Source organism: Octopus bimaculoides, chromosome 3 (genome assembly GCF_046866305.1).
Source record: "Octopus bimaculoides isolate indiv1 chromosome 3, ASM4686630v1, whole genome shotgun sequence".
Taxonomy (NCBI): Eukaryota; Metazoa; Mollusca; class Cephalopoda; order Octopoda; family Octopodidae; genus Octopus; species Octopus bimaculoides.
This window is the reverse complement of record NC_142930.1, coordinates 48,738,804-48,759,659: the sequence shown is the minus strand read 5'-3', so window position 1 is coordinate 48,759,659 and position 20,856 is coordinate 48,738,804. Positions and strand designations below refer to the sequence as shown.

The following is a 20,856-nucleotide window of genomic DNA, read 5'->3' as shown; positions in this document are numbered from 1 at the left end:
ATCACCAAAATCTCAAAGCTATGAGATAATATTTGATTAATTCAAAACAATGTGAGTAGATAAGCACCACATTTGATAGAATAATCTGAATGCTAAAGGGTTAATAGATAGAGCAATTATTTTCTTGCTTGGAAATAAAGGATGGGGGTGCCAGTAAGGACATCTGGCCACAGAAACTCTGCCCTAATGTACTCTTGCCTGTCACATTCAAGCACAGAAAAGTAGATGATAAAATGAAGACGCAGTATGACTACAACTGAATGACTGAAATTATCAGTAGATAGCAGAAAAACTTTCTCAGACATCTGGTATGTATTCCCAACAGTTAGTAATCTTATGCATGTAGAATAAAGGGTTATGAGCGGTTAGTCTACCTATACAATCAAGATAATTGATGCTCTAAAAATATTACGCTTCTAAGCAGATGATATATTTAAAAGTATTTATTCTGACAGTTTTAAATGCAAATATCCAAATTTCTAAATTGTGTCACATTCTTTCAGGGATTATTTTTCTTTTTAATCTTGAGAAAACAGAAGAAAATTAAAATATAAGATCACATTGTTTCAAACAAAACTAATATTAATGTTGATTTTTCTTTGAACAAATATAACATAGCTATTTTAAAACATGTAGCATTGAAACTGAAAGAATGGACAATGAAAATGCAAAACATTCTTGTCTTTTAGAAAAGCTGAATCAAATTTATGGTAATATACCCAATTTCTAAGCACAACAGTTCAACCATTCATAACAGATTCTAGAGATAAACACAATGAAATCAGTCTTAAAAAAAGCTATCTCCAGTTCCTAAATCTACATCTAAGTAATAGTGATAAAATCTATAATCAAGGGCTAGTCATCAAAGTCATCTAAATAAATATCAGACAGCTAATAAATATCACTATCATTTTTAACATTCACTTTTCCATACTAACCCTCACCGATTTCCAAGCAAAGTAATATCTCCCTTGGTCAATCAAAAAAGAATAGCCTGGACATGCTTCCATCGAGAATTGGAAACATATGACAGTCTGTATGAATGGTGAGTATTTTAGTTTGCAATCAGTGTGCACATGTCAAAACAAATGGAACACATACACACAGACATATATATATATATATCTTGATAATACTAAAATTCTAGAGATGTTTGTGTGTACCCGAAATATCTAAGAAATAGTATATTTTATCTTAATTTGTTTTTGCATATTTATTTTCATACTTGCCTTCAGTAGTGCAGTACAAATTTTTGTGATATTTGGGACTATTTATTAAGGAAAACGATAAACACAATTTTTGTTTGTTTATTTCTTGACAAAAAAAACATCACTGCTGTGATGTCAACACGCATACACACAATACAGAACACACACACATATAATGAATGTCATGGCATGTTAATCAATACAAACACACATCTATTATCTGTGACATATACACACACATAGTCTTCGACTTGCTAAGAAAAGAAAACATCAACTTTTTAACGTACACAATATTTTAATCATTAGAAATATTTTAAACTGAATGTGATTTCAAAAATGTAAGTTGTTTGTACAGTAAGTATTTATATTTTAGTTTTCTTTAAACAGACATTACTTTAATGCTTTTTTTAAAACTATTTTCAAGTGAATGGTGATCTTTTGCTTATCATCCGGAGTTCGTTAATTTCCGTAAAAAAATTTGATTTATTTACTTTTGTTTTAAAGAGAAAGTGAAAGATGTATGTACATGTATATGAAATGGATGTGTGAGTGTGAAAGAGAGAGAGATTATGTGAAGGGGTGTGTCATCATGTATACGTACATACATCTACTACATATGTAGGAAATTCTGTCTGTGGATGTGTTTGTGGAGTTGTTAGCTAACTCCTACATCGTTTTATCGATTTTGGTGAAACTTGACATGAGTAGAACTCATGTTTGGAAACCTCATGAGATACTCAGATTGTTGAAAAAAAATCAATAATAGGATCCTTATATACATCTAATATATTTCATTTTCACAGCCAAGGGAAATAACCCATTCAGCCAGATTTTAACAGCCAAAGGAAATAACCCATTCATTTTCCTAAATCATTTGGTATAAATCAAACTGAGTATGCTTATTTCGTCGTATTTGAACTGTTAGAGTTATTTTCGCAATTTATCCAGTACAACCCTTAAACAAGTAAATAATATTTCCTAAACAATAGATCCATTTATTTCGGTTAGTGACTTATTCATGAATATACCAACACTAGCACTGCTGAGGGTAATATTCTCTGGGAACGCACAAAAGCCCTTTTCAGAGTTATTTACTTTGAATTGTTATCTCAAATCCGATTGGCCTGTTATTACATAACATGCTTCATGATTTTAGTATACATACCTTATTAATATTTCCTCCTAAGTTCTATATACTCTGAGAATGTATTAAAGCCCTTTTCGGGGCTACTTTATTTGAATTCTTACTATCGAGTAACTAATTTCATGTTATTACATAACTGACTTCACAATTTGGGTGTTCATAACTTATTGGGAATTCCTAAAAACAAGATCCTGTGTAAGATAGTTTGGTATTCTCTGTAAATGCACGAAAATTGTTTTAAGGGTTACATACTTTGTATTGTTGTTATTGGATTAGTGAAACAAATTATGAGAACAGAACCAAGGGATAAGTCCCGCTTTCCCGGGAATTACTGGGTACGTCAGCATATGTGTGTGTGAGAGAGAGATTGAGTGAGTGAACATGTGTGTTCTCATGTATGTTTAAGTGGCACTCTCTCTCTCTCTCACTCTTACACACACACATCCATACATCTTTCACTTTAAAACAAAAGTGAATAAATAAAAATTCTTTATGGAAATTAACGAACAAAACCAGTTGATCCGGATGACATTTCTGAGAGTCAAAGTGAAAGATTGCCCCAAGGAAATATCATTACAAAGCATTTTTCAAGAGCATTCAGCATTTCTCAGCTCCAAGGATTTGACTGCTGTTTCTAGCACGCTCTGCTACCATGTAAAGCTATTTGCGATAAAGGACCCAAAATACCTGTTATGTGGTAGCAGGGCGTACAAGAAATAGCAGTCAAATCTTTCCTTTTCTGGAGAAAGGAGCAGTTTACGCGTGATTTCGATGTCACATTCGTTGAAAGTATGCGAAACCTGCAAAAGAAAAACAACCCATGAAACAAAATTCCGTTGCTGGAAAACTCAAACTTTCCAGGTGAACCAATGGGTCACTAGTAGTCTAATCTAGTATATATATATATATATATATATATATAAGAGAGAGAGAGATACGTATAGGCACACATATATACAATAGGTTTTGTCCAGTTTCTGTATTTCACTCACAAGATATTGGCCACCACATAGCTGTAGTAGAAGACACTGTCCAATAGCGACCATATAGAAGGAATGAGCCTGTGTTTGAGACTAAAAATCCTGCCTCTGCGATGGATTGCCTTTTGGTACTAACAATGCTTCTGTTGCTAATAATTATATATACACACACACACATCAAAGCAGACATAGCCAATACCGGTGCCATGTAAAAGACACCCGTTCCAACCTATAAAGTAGTTGGTGTTAGGAAGGGCATCCAACCATAAAAACCATGCCAAAGCAGACCTTGTCAATGCTGGTGATAAGTAAAAAGCACCCAGTCCACACTGTAAAGTGACTGGTGTTAAGAAGAGCATCCAGCCGTAAAAACCATACCAAAGTAGACAGTGGAGCTTGGCGCAGTCCTCTGCTTTACCAGCTCCTGTCTAACCTTCCAGCATCTGTCAGCATAGAAGACAGACATAGAAGATGATGATGATCATCATATATGTGCGTGTGTATACACACACACACACACACAATGTATGTATTTGTTTCTTTGTGCTTGTTTCACACTAATCAAGCAGAGTGAGTTTGTCTATGTCCCATACCATTCAGCTAAAAGAAACCAATGGAACAAGTAAAAAAATAAGTTCCACTGCGTGGCACCTTGGGCAAGTGTCTTCTACTATAGCCTCAGGCCGACCAAAGCCTTGTGAGTGGATTTGGTAGACAGATACTGAAAGAAGCCCGCTGTATCCGTGTGTGTGTGTGTGTGAGTGCATATTTGTGTGTCTGTATTTGTACCCCCCAACATCGCTTGCCAACCAATGCTGGTGTGTTTACATCCCTGTAACTTAGCGGTTTGGCAAAAGAGACTGATAGAATAAGTACTAGGCTTACAAAGACTAAGTCCTGGGGTCAATTTGCTCGACTAAAGATGGTGCTCCAGTATGGCCGCAGTCAAATGACAAACAAGTAAAAGAATATGAATAGCAACATATAAAATAAAAGTAAGATTCATTTCACACTCAATCTATTTACTTTTGCTCTCAGTCCACCAACATTCTCTTTCAACTACAATTCCTGCTCCACTGTATCATGCCCAATCCTATAAAATGCACTTAATTCTCCAACTTCAACTTATCATACATACTATTTCTCACATGCCTGGCACCATTCCAAATATATTCACCTGATCCTTCCATCCCCAAATTACAAAACCTCTCAAATTCTTATTACTTTTTTGTCCCCACTAACAAACAACCTGTAAAAGCAGAAGCTAAACATCAAATGCATCAAAACTAACTAATTTATGTTCTAAGTTCACATTCTGCCAGGGCCACCATCAACTTTTCTACTTCCAAAGCCAATAAAATATCAATAATATACTAGGGTCAGTCCAAATTGAGTTACTGCCAGAACATGCAAAGGTAATGGGAACTGTTCTTTCTCAAACTAAATAAAGTATGTATGTATATTTGGTTGTTGAGAAAGTTCTGAGCATTTTTAAGCTAAATCTTTTAACGCTTCATTGAACACACCTGAAACATAACAAAGTTAAAATTTTGGCACTGCTTGAAGTGATAGTGCATCTCTTCTTTGTTCCGATTACTTTTTATTGACATTTGAAATAGATAACCAGAAGTTTCATATATGTGTTGTAATGCTTTTCTTTTTCAAAAAAAGAAGAAAATGTTGCAAAGACTTGCAAAAACATTTGTGAAGTTTATCATGATGATGTTGTAGGTGGATCAACTGTTCAAAGGTGGTTTGCAAAATTTAAAGCTGGAGAGTTTAGCTTGGAAGATGACTGTGGTTTTCGATTGGCTAAAATTATCCAAAATTTCCAAACTTTAAAAGCTATTAACTGTCTATTTATTGATTAATGGTGAAAATGAATTTCATGTCAATAATTACCATACAAAAAGTACATCAACACACCAAATATGAAATCAATTGGAACAAAATTGAAGAAATTGAAAAGTAGCAGCCAAACAGGACTGAACCTGGAACTACGTGGTTAGGAAGCACACTTCTTACCACACAGCCATGCCTACACCTATTTATACACACACACACACACACACACACACACACACACACAAACATGTCTACAAAAAGAACATTAAAGTTAAAGAGTACTGACAAATATAATATTCCCAACTACACCAATCACCTTAAGAAGTTTGGTTTGGAATTTGTCAATAAAATTTGAAGCTAATTACAAACACTCCAGATGCCACCAGTAGCTCTAAATAGATTGGTACAGGTAGATAAAAGCAAAGAGAGCTGGAGTAAGGAAGAGTTTCTTCTTTTCTTTACTTGATTGATAGTTGGCAAATATAATTAATTAAATGGTAGAAAATAGAAATGTATGGTGATGGTAGTGGGTCTCTAAATATAATCAATAGTGTTTTTTCTAAATCTAACAGATGAGTGATTTATAAACGAGTCAGTAAAACTGCAATTTCCTACTACATTGAACAGGTGACTGAGCATGAAATGCAGTCACAGCCATTTCAAGATCATAAATTAATTAATGGCAAACTGATTGTAGTTACCTAGAAATTTTTTAAAAAATACAAATTTAGAGACATTATTATTAGTAGATTTTAGGGTCTTCATTCAATCTGAAATCCTAACACAAATTGGATAGGGAAAGAGATTTCTTACCTGACAAGTACCCAGGTATCAGATAGGAGAATGGCCTCCAGATATAGGAGTTTATGGCGAACATGAAAATAGGCCTTAATGAACCTCTTATGAAGTGCTCTTTATCAAGGCCAAACACCTTGCAACATCCAGCCTAGAGTTAGAGGTGAAGCCATGGGAAGCAGCATGGTGGCTGTGCAGTTTTGGTGAAGGAGTCATCCACTAACCAACAGTGATACACGATGCAAGGTCCCCAAATTCCAAACGGCTAATGTCTATAGACCAGGTGACCATAGACATAATTAACCAATAAAAGATTTCAGAGACTCAAATCCAAGTAAGTTTGACCAGGTGATTACTAGATTGAATTAACTGCTGAGAATTTAAATGCAAAAAAAGTGTTAGACATAATCAATTTGAGTCAGAAAAGAGCAACAACAGGTTCACTGACAGGATTCAACACAGTGTATCTACCACTCAATAGGTGCATTGTGTACCACTCCACCTCATCAAAATATATACTAAAACGTTTCCTGCTATTTGTAACAACTGTTTCATCTCAGTATGGCTCTTTATATTCATTATCATCATTTAACGTCTGTTTTCCATGCTAGCATCGGTTAGATGGTTTGACTGGAGATGGTAAGCCAGAGAGCTGCACTAGGCTCCAGTCTCTTTCGGCTGGATTTCTATGGCTGCATGCCCTTCCTAATGCCAACCACTCCACAGTCTTTTACCAGTCGCCAGCATGGATGCCTTTAACATGTCACCTACTTAGGTGCTTTTCGTATGTCACTGGCACTGGGCCACAACTATGATTTCAATTAACTTGACACGTCTTCTCAAGCATAGGAATTTGCCAGAAGTCCCAATCACTTGTCATTGCCTCCATAAGACTCAACATCTGAAGATCACATTTCACCACCTCGTCCACTGAGTTCAAATTCTACTGAGGCCAAAAAAGATAAGTACAGCAGTTGATTTAATCCACCACCACCCCAAACATCAGGCCTTGTGCCTATATCAGGAACAATTATCTATTTATAATGCACACACACACACATACATATATATATATATATACACATATATGTACACACACACGCACATATATATATATATATATATATATATATATATATATATATATATATATATATATATATACACACATATATGTACACACACACACTAGTATCTTCCTACCTACCTTTTGTATCCAAACTACAGAACAAGACTGAAGATACAAAATTTTCATTATATTTTAAAACAACTGACTCGTAAACTGCAGAATGAAATTGGAGATATTAGAGATGTTCCAATAAGAAATATCTAATTCAATTGGAGATATTTCAAATTAAGTGTGTGTGTGTGTGTGTGTGATTGTTAACCAAGAGGAGAGTGGAGATTTATTCATATCTAAAACTTTTTTATAAAATGTTTTCTTCAGTATATATATAAGAATGACCAACATGTTTCTACTGCAGCAACTGCACATTGCTCTGTATGCAATTATGCATCCTAGTAGCTGCAATTTCATCAAGGGTCCATCACTTACTACATTTTCAAAGTGAACTAATCCAAACAAGCATATACACAGGGTGGAATGGGTAAATTGTCACCATTTTATATTTCTAATTTCATGCATTGTTTGTGTTTGATTTTGTCAACTACACAGTATAGTAGGGTCAGCTGGGCACCGTCTGTGAGAAAAACAACACCATGATGCAACTCACACTGCTGTATTTGATGTCGTTGTTATTGCTGGTGATGGTGGTGCTGCTGCTGTTCTGTTTGTGTCTCTGTTGCTGCTACTATTGGTACTGTCAACCCTGCTACTGTAGTAGCTGTTGGGGAAGCTGCTGATGTTGCTGCTGCTATTAGGGTCAGCTAGCATCTCAGCTTCAATGACAGCAATGGCAGTATCCCTAATGGAAATAGCAGCAGAGCCATCACCAATGATATCTATAACAGCAATGACAGCACCACCATCAACAATGATGACCCTAAAAACAACAGCACCATTACCAACACCAATAGTAATGGCAATAACATCATCACCACCTCCAATGATGCCAACACCAACAACAGCAGTAGCACCAACAGATACTGTCAGCACCTGAGCACGGAGATAGATTGGTTGCTCCAGTAACGCATTCAAGCAACACTCCTCCAACCACAGGTCCTCATTCAGGATACTGGAAATGAGATACGTTACATCATTAGCCAACCATGTATGGCAGCTGAAGGACAATGGGATTCCACACACAATAATGGAGAATCTTAGAAAATCCAAGACCCTACATAAATGGGACCAAGCATTGTAAACTGTGCACAGTGGAACAAGCAAGGATACTAAAGGACTCACTCGACCTGGGGAACATCCTTAACTCTAGAACAGAGGTCTTCAGATTGTGCTTGCATTTCAGGAAATTCCTTCTGGCCTATTAAAACCCACAAGATAACAAGGTCATTTATGATCAATAGCCAAAAAGAGACAATCCCCTGTTGTTGACATTGAGTAGCAAGGTCCTTTCCTCCTCCAATTTCTAGAGGCCATAAGCCAACAGGTTTGGGATCTGATGATACACCATAAAGCTGGGTGCTTTATGGATATATGCTAGGAATATCATAGCAGGAGCATACCCAAAACAAAGTACTCCAAGAAGAGAATGAAGTGAATGATGAACTGCCGAGTACTGAAAACACAAGTTTCATAAGACTATATATACCACAAGGTTCCAAATAACAGGTGGACAGGTGCAGTTGACATGTATCCAAGAGATTGGAAGAGGAAACAATTTGAGCTCAAATGGAAATGAAGGATGCAATCTAGGAAAGAATGGAAACCCATTGTGCCCAGTGATGCAGAGGGATATCTGGTCATTAAAAAGAAATATATTCTTTCATTCAAGTTAGTAGATTGCAGTCATGTTGGGGCACTACATTCAACAGTTCAGTTGAGTATCACTTACATTTTACTTAAGTCACCAGATTGTGGCCATGCTGGGACACCAACTTAAAGGGTTTTAGTCAAATGAAACAACTCTAGTACTTATCTTTTTTTTTTAAAGCCTTGCACTTATTCGATCAGTTTTCTTTGTTGAACTGCTAAGCTATGGGGATGTTAACAAACCAACACCAGTTGTCAAGCAGTGGTAGGAGCAAACACAAACACATGGACATATATAATATAGTAGACAGGGTAAAATCCCAGCTGTTTCCTCTTGAAGTACATCTGCTTATTACAATCCAATATATAGTTTCCGTAGTTGCTGTATTGATGCAAATATACATATTAAAGTTGAAAATTCTGGAAATATTATTTGCAGAAATATTGCATAACAAAACAGGATGTCTCAAATTATAAATGGCATTTCACATCGTATTTCTAAAATTTCAGCTTCGAAAGATATTTCTTCCAGTCATACTAACTACTATGATTCAGTTCTTTCTAGAGCTGGATATAAAGATAAACTAGAGTATACAAATAATATAAATGATAAGCAACAATCAGGCACTACAAATAACAAACCACTTAATAAACTAAAAAACATAGAATATCAAAAAATTTATAAATCTAAAACTAAACAAAATAACAATGACCAAACCCATAAATCAAATAATAAGTACCACAGTAATAAACTTAATAACAATAAATATAATTTTAATAATTACTACAACACTACTAATAAGTATATAATTAACAGAGATAATAAATGTAATTTTTGAATAAAGATGTCTTTAAATAATGTCTTATGGAAAACAATTTATAAATGCTCCCTCCATACTCATGAGAAAACATACCAATATATCGGTGCCACATCCACAAAATTTAAATTACTGTATTACAATCACATTTCTTCTTTCAAACAAAAGTAAATCTCTTAATTGGGAGTTAAAAAAATAAAAATATAAAATATGCACTACCTTGGTTAATTGTTACAAATGCTACTCCCTATAAAACAGGTAATAAATTTTGTAATTTGTTTAATAGAGATATTAAACTGTAAAAACCATATTAACAAGCACAAAGAATCTCTTAACTGATATTTTCATAAAAAATTTAGCACATTTCAAAACTTCAAAATTTCTCAAAATTGTTACTATAATGCGTAACTAACCTTACTAACTAACAGATAGTATCAATGTGGTTTTCAAATTTTGGCACAAAGCCAGCAATTTTGAAGAGCGGATAAGTCGATTACATCACTCTCAGTGTTCAACTGGTACTTATTTAACTGACCCCAAGGGGATGAAAGACAGCCTGGGCCAACCAAAGCTCTGTGAGTGGATTTGGTAGATGAAAACTGAAAGAAGCCTGTCATATCATCATCTTCATTTAATGTCCATTTTCCATGCTGACATGGGTTGGACGGTTTGACAGGAGCTGGCCAGCTGAAGAGCTACCCAAGCTCCATGTCTGTTTTGGCATGGTTTGTTGATAGCTGGATATCTTTCCTGATGCCAACCACTTTACAGACTGTACAGGGTGCTTTTATGCAGTACCAGCATGGGTGTGTTTACTTGGAACCAGTACAGGTATTTTTTATGTGGCACCAGCACCCATGAGCTCGCAAGGTTAGGAATGCTCTGCTGGAGAGGGATGCAGGGAACAGCCTGTATGCAAGGACAACCATGTTTTTACTTAGCTTGACATGTCTTCTCAAGCATAGCAAACTACCAGGAGCCTTGGTCCCGTCATCCCCTCTGAATTCATCTCTATACTTGTTGCCAACTAACAATGTCCCTGTAACCTTACTAACAATGTACCCATACATAGCTTGTACAGCTCTCACCAGCCACTCCTCTATCCCTAGTTTCCACAATGACCATCAGATAAGGAGTAGGGGGCCCTGTTGAAGGCTTTCTCCGTGTCAACAAAAGCCAAGTACAGAGGTTTATTTTTGGTTAAGTACTTCTCCTGCAACTGTCTTAACAGGAATATAGCAACAGGGGCGAGCTGACAGAAACGTTAGCACGCTGGGTGAAATGCTTAGCGGTATTTCGTTTGCCATTACGTTCTGAGTTCAAATTCCGCCGAGGTCGACTTTGCCTTTCATCCTTTCGGGGTCGATAAATTAAGTACCAGTTACGCACTGGGTCAATGTAATCGACTTAATCCCTTTGTCTGTCCTTGTTTGTTCTCTCTATGTTTAGCCTCTTGTAGGTAATATAAAAAATTTTAAAAATAAGGAATATAGCAACAGTGGTGCTTCTCCCTGGTACAAAACCAAACTGCATCTCATTTAGCTTAACTCTCTTCCTAATTAGTTGGGTTATAACCCTCACCATAACTTTTATTACCTGATCCAACAGTTTGATACCTCTGTAATCATTTCTGTCTAAGGTGTCACCTTCGTTTTGTAGCAGTTGACTATAGTGTTGCTACACCAGTCACCAAGCTACACCTTTGAGTTGCAACTGGTTATTTATTATTTGATGTTGTTTTGTTGCAGTTGTTCTCTTTGGGACTACCTCTTCTTTAAAAACTGTTAGTGTCTTTTGACACATTGCTTGCCTGAACAAGCTTAGTTTTCCGGTCGTAACCCTGTTGGGGTGAGTTGTTTGCATTTTGTGTGGGAATTGTGTCTGCGCAAAATGACTAGTGATTTGTATGAAGTGTTGGAGCTCCTGAAGAGTGTCGACTCAGAGTACGAAAGCGACTTGGAAGAAAGTGTGGAAGATTATGCAGCAGTGGTCAGTAAAAAACGAAGAAGAAAAATCAGGCCAGAGGCCATGGAAAAATTTCAACCAATTCTGTGGAGAGAGGGAGCAAATGTGAGATTAACTCTCCCACGAGGAAGCCACAGAGAAACAAAACAAAGAACAATAATTTATAGAACACTATCTCTTAAAACAAAGTAAATAGAGATAGCATCTACCAAAGAAACTGAAAAGGCCCTAAAGCCTATTTTGTTCAAGGTGGCATTCATGAAAAGAAGAAAGAAATTCAATACCTTGGAGGTATAATTCATGTCAGAATATGACACTAGGGATGATTCCATGATCACCCTGCAGATAAAGGAGCTGGCTCTTTTACTGTCATACTTTGGCAAAAGAACCACAAAAATCGCAATAGAAGGTTATCCACCTGAAATTAGATCGGTGTGGCTTCTGGCAGCTGTTTGCTCCAATATCAAGGAGGTGAAACTGCTGGAGTTCGAGGAGAAAAAGTGAAGAACTGGTGTGGTGGGAGTCTTCGGGCAACACTTCATGCCACACCAGCAGAACTGGAGGAAATTCCAGAATTTATAATTCTGCCAGATGAGACAAAACTGAGAGTCTTGGTCCAGGGCAGAATCCCAAGATGTTTCGAGTGCAAACTGAAGGGGCACATAAGGAAACCGTGTCCCCCAGGCCCATCAACCTGAAGCACAAGGAAAAAGACAGGATGAACCAAGGGAACAGCAAGAGAAGCCGAACGAGGTGGCTCCAGGTGAAGAGGAAAAGAAGCTGGAAGAGGCAGAGAAGACAGTGGAGAAGAAGAATTGCATGCCGGAGGAAGTTGGACTGTCCATATCTACCAAGGTAAGCGAGGAGGAATGGTCAGTTGCAGGGAGGACAAAGAAAAAACAGGTTCTTGTTCTCTTCCTTCAACAAACACAAAAAGCTTAAAAACGAATGCACAAGAACAGATACAATCGCAGACAAAAGACATTACAAACACAGACAGTAAAAAGGAAAATGATACCCCAAAAAAGAACACTAAATATACAACACAAGCAACACACAGCAAGGACAAAGAGACAAAAATAAAATAACTCTTTAAAACTCTTTCTAAAAATGTTCAATGATGTTATCTGGAGTGTGGGGTTTTGAGTTGACGCTGTTCCACCTTTTCATTTATCATTACCATTCTTTTCATTCCATTTTATTTTTCCCTACTGTGGTATTTTGTCTGTCCTTGTTTGTCCCATCTATGTTAAGCCCAAATAAAGAAATACAGTCAAAGAGGTATGCTGTTCAGGCCGTTCACGCAGACAATGAAGGGACATCATCATAATGTGCGACATATCACATATCTATCATCACACCCCACTTACTAAATCCTCTATGTACCTCTCTATCACCCTCTATACTGCTCCTATACCTTGCACATCATCCCATTACATTCTAACCTATTCTCCTTCCAGAGCCACTCCTATATCTCTCACCTCACTCCACTTCACACAGGTATTCCTCTTCAACAGCACTTCCGCCCTTGTTTATCACACACTATATTCACCTCTACTTGTTTTTAACCATCTGTTGCTCTTCTTCCCTCCCCACATCAACTGTTTGTATCCTCTCCTATGCTCATGTATCTGCTCTATAGTAAAATACCTGTACTTGTTCCTTTATTAGACTTTTAGCCTTTCAACAACTGGCATAAAGCCATCCACTTCCACCTTCCCCTCCCGAATACTCCCCTTAGTAGTGGGAGTTTTTTTCTTTTTCCCCATTCTTTTTCTATCTTGCAGGTTTACATGGCACCCTCACTAGTACACGAGATGTGTTAAAAAAAAAAAAAGAAAAGCGCATCCACCCATTGAAACCATACCAAATCTGAGATAGCTCAATGCAACTTTGCAGTGTAACAGATTCAGTCAAACATCCAACCCAAAATGGACCTCAAAGAATAATGATGGTGATGAGCCATACCTGTACTTATATTATGTTCTTTTAGAACCCACAGCTCAGTGGTGCAGTTATTATACTTTCTTCACTGGGTCTTTGGGTTCAAGCCTTATGAATTTTTCTCTGATATGAAAATGAGAATGTAATAGAGTATATAACAATTTTTCTTTACCAATGTACTCATACAGTAACAGAATAATATTGGCGTCAAATTTTGGCACAAGGTCAGAAATTTCCGGAAGGGGGTAAATTGGTTACATCAACCCCAGTACTCAACTGGTACTTATTTTACCAACCCCAAGAAGATGAAAGGCAAAGTTGACCTCAGCAGTATTTGAACTCAGAACATTAAAGACAGACAAAATGCTGCTAAGCATTTTGCCCAACATGCTAACAATTCTGCTAGCTCACTGCCTTACAGTAGCAGAATAATATTCCAGACATATTATATTTTCAATTTTTTTCTATAGTTAAGAGTGTTTACTTCTCAACATAGAGTGAAAAAATAATAATAGATAACAACTCTCAAGATAGAGGAGGTGACAAATGTGTAACAAGGAATATAGCTTTCTCCTAAGACTGTACATTCAATACTACCTATATAGACTTTTACGCCATCTAAAGAATCAAATGTTTAAAAAAGAAAAACAATTTCAAAAGAAATTATATCTTAGTTCATGGTTCTCCATAAACTTCCACCCATCTTACAGTCTTTAAATAAGCAGTGGAATTCCCAAGGGGTGCTGCTAGTTATGTTTTATAATAGTTTTATATGAGTTTCCACTTATTCACCAGATGTAATCTCTATGCTCTTTAAGTGTGTGTGTGTAGCATTGCTTTTGAGAGAAAACATGTTAGTTTTCCTTTGCTATGGTGTTTGGTTTGTTGTTGCTGGAGTTCTTTTGTTATGCAAAATATGTCCTATGTGAGTTGTGTTATTTGTTGGGTGGTGAATACACTTTGTATGTGGTGTGTAGTTGGTGTTTTGTGTTTCAGTATACTTAACCTAGCATTAATGAATTGGAGCAGTGTAGAATGTGAGCTACATAAATTATTAGTATTGTAATGATGGGTATCAATTATACAATAGTGTGCATTGTTATTTTATTGGACATTTGCTGTGTTGAGTATGTGTGTGTGTTGTCTTATTTTAAGTGGTTATTGTATAAGGTATCTATTATGGGCAGTGAGAGTGCTATTTGAGATGTGGTTTAGAAATGCCTAGCTAACTTATTTTCTGGGATGTATGTAACTGATATATATATATATATATATATATATATATATATATATATATATATATATATATATATATCGTCGGCTTTCCATGCTGGCATGGGTTGGATGATTTGACTGAGGGCTGGCAAGCCAGAAGGCTGCACCAGGCTCCAATCTGATCTGGCAAAGTTTCTTCAGCTGGATGCCCTTCCTAACGCCAACCACTCTGATAGTGTAGTGGGTGCTTTTTATGTGCCACCGGCACGAGGGCTAGTCAGGCGGTGCTGGTATCGACCATGCTTGAATGGTGCTTTTTACGTGCTACCGGCACAGGAGCCAGCCAGGCGGCACAGGAGCCAGCCAGGCGGCACAGGAGCCAGCCAGGCGGCACTGGTAATGACCACACTCATATGGTGCTTTTTATGTGCCACTGGCACAGGACCAGTCTTGCTGCACCGGCATTGACCACACTCGAATGGTGCTTTTTACATGCCACCAGCACCCGTGCCGGTCAGGCAGCACTGGCAACGACCACGCTCGAATGGTGCTTTTTATGTGCTACCGGCATTGGCCATGACAATGACTTCACTTGACTCAACAGGTTTTCGCAAGCGCAATATATATATCATCATCGTCGTCGTTTAACGTCTGCTTTCCATGCTAGCATGGGTTGGACGATTTGACTGAGGACTGGTGGACCAGGAGGCGACACCAGGCTCCAATCTGATTTAGCAGAGTTTCTACAGCTGGATGCCCTTCCTAACGCCAACACAGGTGTGGCTGTGTAGTTAAAAAGCTTACTTCCCAACCACATAGTCTCAGGTTTAGTCCCACTGTAAGGCACCTTGGACAAGTGTCTTCTACTATAGCCCTGAGTGGATTTGGCTGATGGAAACTGATAGAACCCTGTCATAAATACATGTGTGTGTGTTATTATATCCTTGCCTTGACTTTAAGTGATAATTGTAAATGAGTGTTACTATCATGCAGTCAGTGTCCTTCATTTCCAATCTCTCGTGTAAACATGTCTGGTTATGAGTAAAATTACCAACATGGAAACAGGTGAGGGTTGGTAACAGGAAGGGCATCCAGCTGTACAAAAATCCACCTCAACAAATTCTGCCCAACCCATGCAACCATGGAGAAGTGGACATTAAACAATGAATTATGATGACGGTATGGCAATGTTATACATATGAAATTGTCAAGAGAAATCATGATGCATCATCATCATCATCATTGTTGTTTAGCATCTGCTTTCCATGCAGGCATGGATTAGACAGTTGACTGAAACTGGTAAGCTGGAGAGCTACACTAAGTTCCAGACTAATTTGGCATGGTTTCTATGGCTGGATGCCCTTCCTAATGTCAACCACTCCAAGAGTGTAATAGGTGTATTTTATGTGCCACTGGTACCAGTAACTGGGTGCCAATTACGTGACACAGGCATCAACTACAACTACACTTATCATCACCTCTGTGAGGCCCAACGTTCTAATAGTGCTTTTATGTGCCAGTTATGTGTAGCAACTTAAGGAGTTTTAACTTCATGAGTTAGGAGAGCACAGAGCTTCAGAATTGTTTCTGTGGTATATGTATAGTGACTGCCTTTCAGTGCAGTTGACTGGGAGTAGGTTATTATGTCCATGAAATGTTTAGGTTGCAAGTGAATGTTGACTGTTTGCAAAATGCTAAGGAAGTGCATTTACCAGTGTGTGTATGTAGAAACAGTGACATATGTCATTATGAAATGAAATAAATGTAAGACAGAACTCAGAGGCATGCTACAGTTGATAGAATGTGAGTTAGAAAAAGCTTGTTACTGATGTCATCATCATCATCATCGTCGTTTAACGTCTGCTTTCCATGCTAGCATTGGTTGGATGATTTGACTGAGGACTGGTGAAACCAGATGGCTACACCAGGCTCCAATCTGATTTGGCAGAGTTTCTACAGCTGGATGCCCTTCCTAATGCCAACCACTCAGAGAGTGTAGTGGGTGCTTATACGTGCCACCCGCACGAAGGCCAGTCAGGCGGTACTGGCAACGGCCACGCTCAAAATGGTGTATTTTATGTGCCACCCACACAAGAGCCAGTCCAGGGGCACTGGCAACAATCTCGCTCGAAAATCCTTACACATGCCGTGGGCACAAGTGCCAGATGTCAAGAACAAAAATGCTTTTAATGAATGTAATTGTGTGATTTGATAACAGTGGTGTGTAAACTGACAGAACACAGTAATGTTGTGTTAGATGCACTATATTTGAAAGAAGACAATGGTCATGGCTGGAAAATCCATAATTATAAGTCTGCTTAACCTGGGGCTAAACAACAATTTGTCAGTGTTTCGGCTCAATGAACTACAAACTGAAAGAACTGACCTCCTACACATAAAATAATTCAAACAGCCAACGTAGAAAGCATGGACATTTTGGACTGAAGAGGACCATTACACTGCTTCACAATGTTTACAATAAGAAATAACATATTTTCTATCACAGTAAGACTCTTAGCCAAACAAAAAGAAAATCACTAAATCTTGAGTAATCATCATATCTAATAAATAAGGAATTGTAATCCCAACAGTGAAGAATAGTGGAGATTATATACATATCTTTTGCTTGATTCAGTCATTAGACTATGGCCATGCTGGAGCACCACCTTGAAGAATATTTAGTCAAATGAACTGATGCCAGTACTTAATTTTTTGGTTAAACCTGGTACTTATTCCAACAGTTTTTTTGCTGAACTGCTAAGTTACAGGGATGTAAACACAACACCCATTGGCAAGCAGTGGTGGGACACAAACACACATTATATAGTTTCCATCTACCAAATCCACTCAAAAGGCTTTGGTTGGCCTGAGGCTATAGTAGAAGACCCTTGCCCAAAGTGCCATGCAGTGGGACTGAACCCAGAACTATGTGGTTAGGAAGCAAGCTTCTTACCACACAGCCACACCTGCACCTACATACATATTTATTTTCAGATTTCATGTCTAAATCTTGATCAAATGGTTCTTAACACTTCTGTTAATGTTTTCATATCAGTTCTTAAGTAGTAGATACTTCTGCTGTACCATAAAAGTGATTCGGGATCCAAGATTACCAAACACTGTTTGTTTCAGCCACAAGTTTATAGTGGATTCATAAAAGGAATACTTTTTTTAAATATTAAATACCTGATGAGGATTTAACATATTATTCACAGCTATATTTTATAAAAAAAAAAATTTTTTAAACTTTAAACTTAGATAGCTAATGACAGTTTGCAGTTTGATAGTGTCAGAGTGCAAACTAGTGTTTATCAAGTGAATCAAAATAATCCACATGATAATACAAGGTGTCAGAGCTGTAAAGTTTAAAATAATATCAATATTTCTAATTACTAAGGTATGCCAGGTAAAATGCTTAGTGGCATTTCGTCCATCTTTATGTTCTGAGTTCAAATTCTACTGAGGTCAACTTAAACTTTCATCCTTTTGATGTCGATAAAATAAGTACAAGTTGAGGACTGGGTTCGATGTAATTGACTTATGCCTTGCATCAAAATTTGTTGGCCTTGTGCCAAAATTTGAAACCAATATTTCTAATTACTAAATGAATGGAAGATTTATGGCTTTCAAATGCCTTCTAACACAGTTTTACACAAAAGGAGCAAGAAAAAATGTTTACTTTTTTAATATTTTTCAAGCAAACAGAGCCATATTATATGATTAAATGTTAACCATAAGAACAGAAAGTAAGAGTAGTTACAATCAAATTCAGTATATTGAAGCAAGAATAATATTCTCCCTGAAGATTAATTATATTTTCTTCTGTAATGGATAATATGGCAATATGTTAAAATATATAACCTGTGGAAGAGGAAGACCCAGGAAGATGTGGACAAATTCCTGAAGGCTGATTTCAAAACACTGAACCTTATGAAGGACATAACAGAGGACCGAGATATCTGGCGCCTTGCTGTACTCAAGAAGACCTCTCCACCACAGCTATACATGGACTCCTTTAAAAACAACTGGCTATACTATTATATTATTTGAACAGACTACAGATTGTAGGCTTGGCAATTTATATCTAGTTACTTCTGTTGTACTGTATTGCTAACAAAACTATTTCTTTTTGGATAGTTTAAATGAGTAGGCACACTTTTCTTATACACAATAGAGGGGAAATGGATGTCAATGATAAAAGTAATGTATGTAGAGCATTACTCTAATATGCATGAATTTTGTAGAGGGTCCACAACTGATCATGACTGAGGTAGTTTCTGGCTCTATGTAATGTATAGTTTTTGGGATGCAATATTACCAATGGTATAATGTGAGGTCACCATGAGAGATTGTGAAACCTAGCTTTTGTAGTAATCAACCACTGAAAGGCTGAAGTGCAAAAGTATTTCCTTGATATATATATATATGTTCTTTGTTCTACTGAAAAAAGACTATGTTGTTATGTTACCATTTGATGAAGCATACGAGCTGTTAATTAATACAAAAATGAAACTTCAACAATTCCAAGTTAATGGTACAATTAAACAAGATTCCTTTTAGAAGTACATCTCTAAATTTATAACTTTGAAATAAATATAAAAAAATGATAGTTTTCACTAATAAGACAAATTGAGATCTAATCTAATCTGTCTTTTTGAGTATTTAGAACCTAAAGCGGTCATTCTCAGTCCATGGATCTAAACTGTAGACAGCTTTAGAGTTACTGAGTATCTTATTTCGGAAATCACCTTGCCCCAAAATCTTTCTACTTATTCGAGTAATATGATGTTATAACTATTATTGAGTCGCTAAATATTATGAGTTGTATGAGAGGTTATTATTGTTAAGTTAATTTATATCTTTTTTTTTTTTTAATTATTTATATTATGTACTTCTGTTAATAAAAAGAAATTTTGTTACTGTTGATTGATACCGCATTTAGAATAGTCTTCTATATCATGAATAACGTTCATTACTGTCATGTGGGTGTCACAATAACGTTTTTGAAATTGAAATATTGGGTACAATAAAAATCAACAAAAGACAAAATCAGAAAAGCACAGCGGTGAAGAGAACGAAGCTGGTTGTCTCCAAGCTGCGGAGTTGCCAGTCAGTAGAAGATGTATGAAGGGAGACAATCATTAAAAAAAAAATTCCATTAATATCTCCAGGTGAATGGCGTGCCAAGAATTGTGAAAGAATTTCTAAAATATCTCACCAAACCAGTTCGGAAAATAAAATGAAACACAAATCGATAGAGTAAATATTTTACCCTAACTGTATTAAATACAGTTTGATCGTTCAATAACGTCTAGATTACTAGTGCAATATTTAAAAACAAATCATATAAAACCTATGAGAAAATTTCTGATAGAATAAGATTGTAGCTAACGATTAATCACTGCAAGCCTGCACGGTGTAGTTGGTGCGAGGCAGCAAATCAGAATGGTTGGCAAGGTGTAAAATATCATCACATAAAGACGCAATGCGTGTGTGTGCTGTATTTGTAGTTGTGTAAAGTATATGAACGTGTGTGTTGTTTACATACGTATAACGATGACCAATGTCATTAGACCAATAGAAGCAGAACGGTGGAGAAAAAAAAGGTGATGTATCAAAGTAGTATGTGTGAGGGGGTATTCAGACGAATCTATATTGTTTTAACTAGAGAAACAACAAAAAAAAAGGGGGTTTTGTTACAAATTTTGCTATTATTTGTGTTGATTTAGTAAGGACTGAGTATGAAGTAGGCATGTTGCAAATCGATAATAATTCAGATAAATCATACCTTTAAATATTCGCTACTCCGTTTAACAATAAGTCAATGTCAAAGAGAAATTGTGATTGAGAGACATTCAGGCATTTCTCAAGAGCAATAAGAAGAGATTGTTAGTATCTCATACATTGCGACCACAAAGCTACAGATTTGTGAAGGACTACATTTTATTGAATTGACTCCGATACATGTCTAGTATTAGGATTTACTGAGCCCGAGAAAATAAAAGCTTTTAGACAACATAACGAGATTTGAACTAACAATTTTTGTTATAAA

At 36.7% G+C, this 20,856-nt stretch overlaps 1 protein-coding gene across 3 annotated transcripts in view; it reads right to left on the bottom strand.

Moving 5' to 3' along the window:
- The window catches only part of LOC106878130 (uncharacterized), a 46,446-nt gene that overhangs the window by 11,550 nt on the left and 14,040 nt on the right, over positions 1–20,856 (bottom strand). The window lies entirely within an intron of this gene.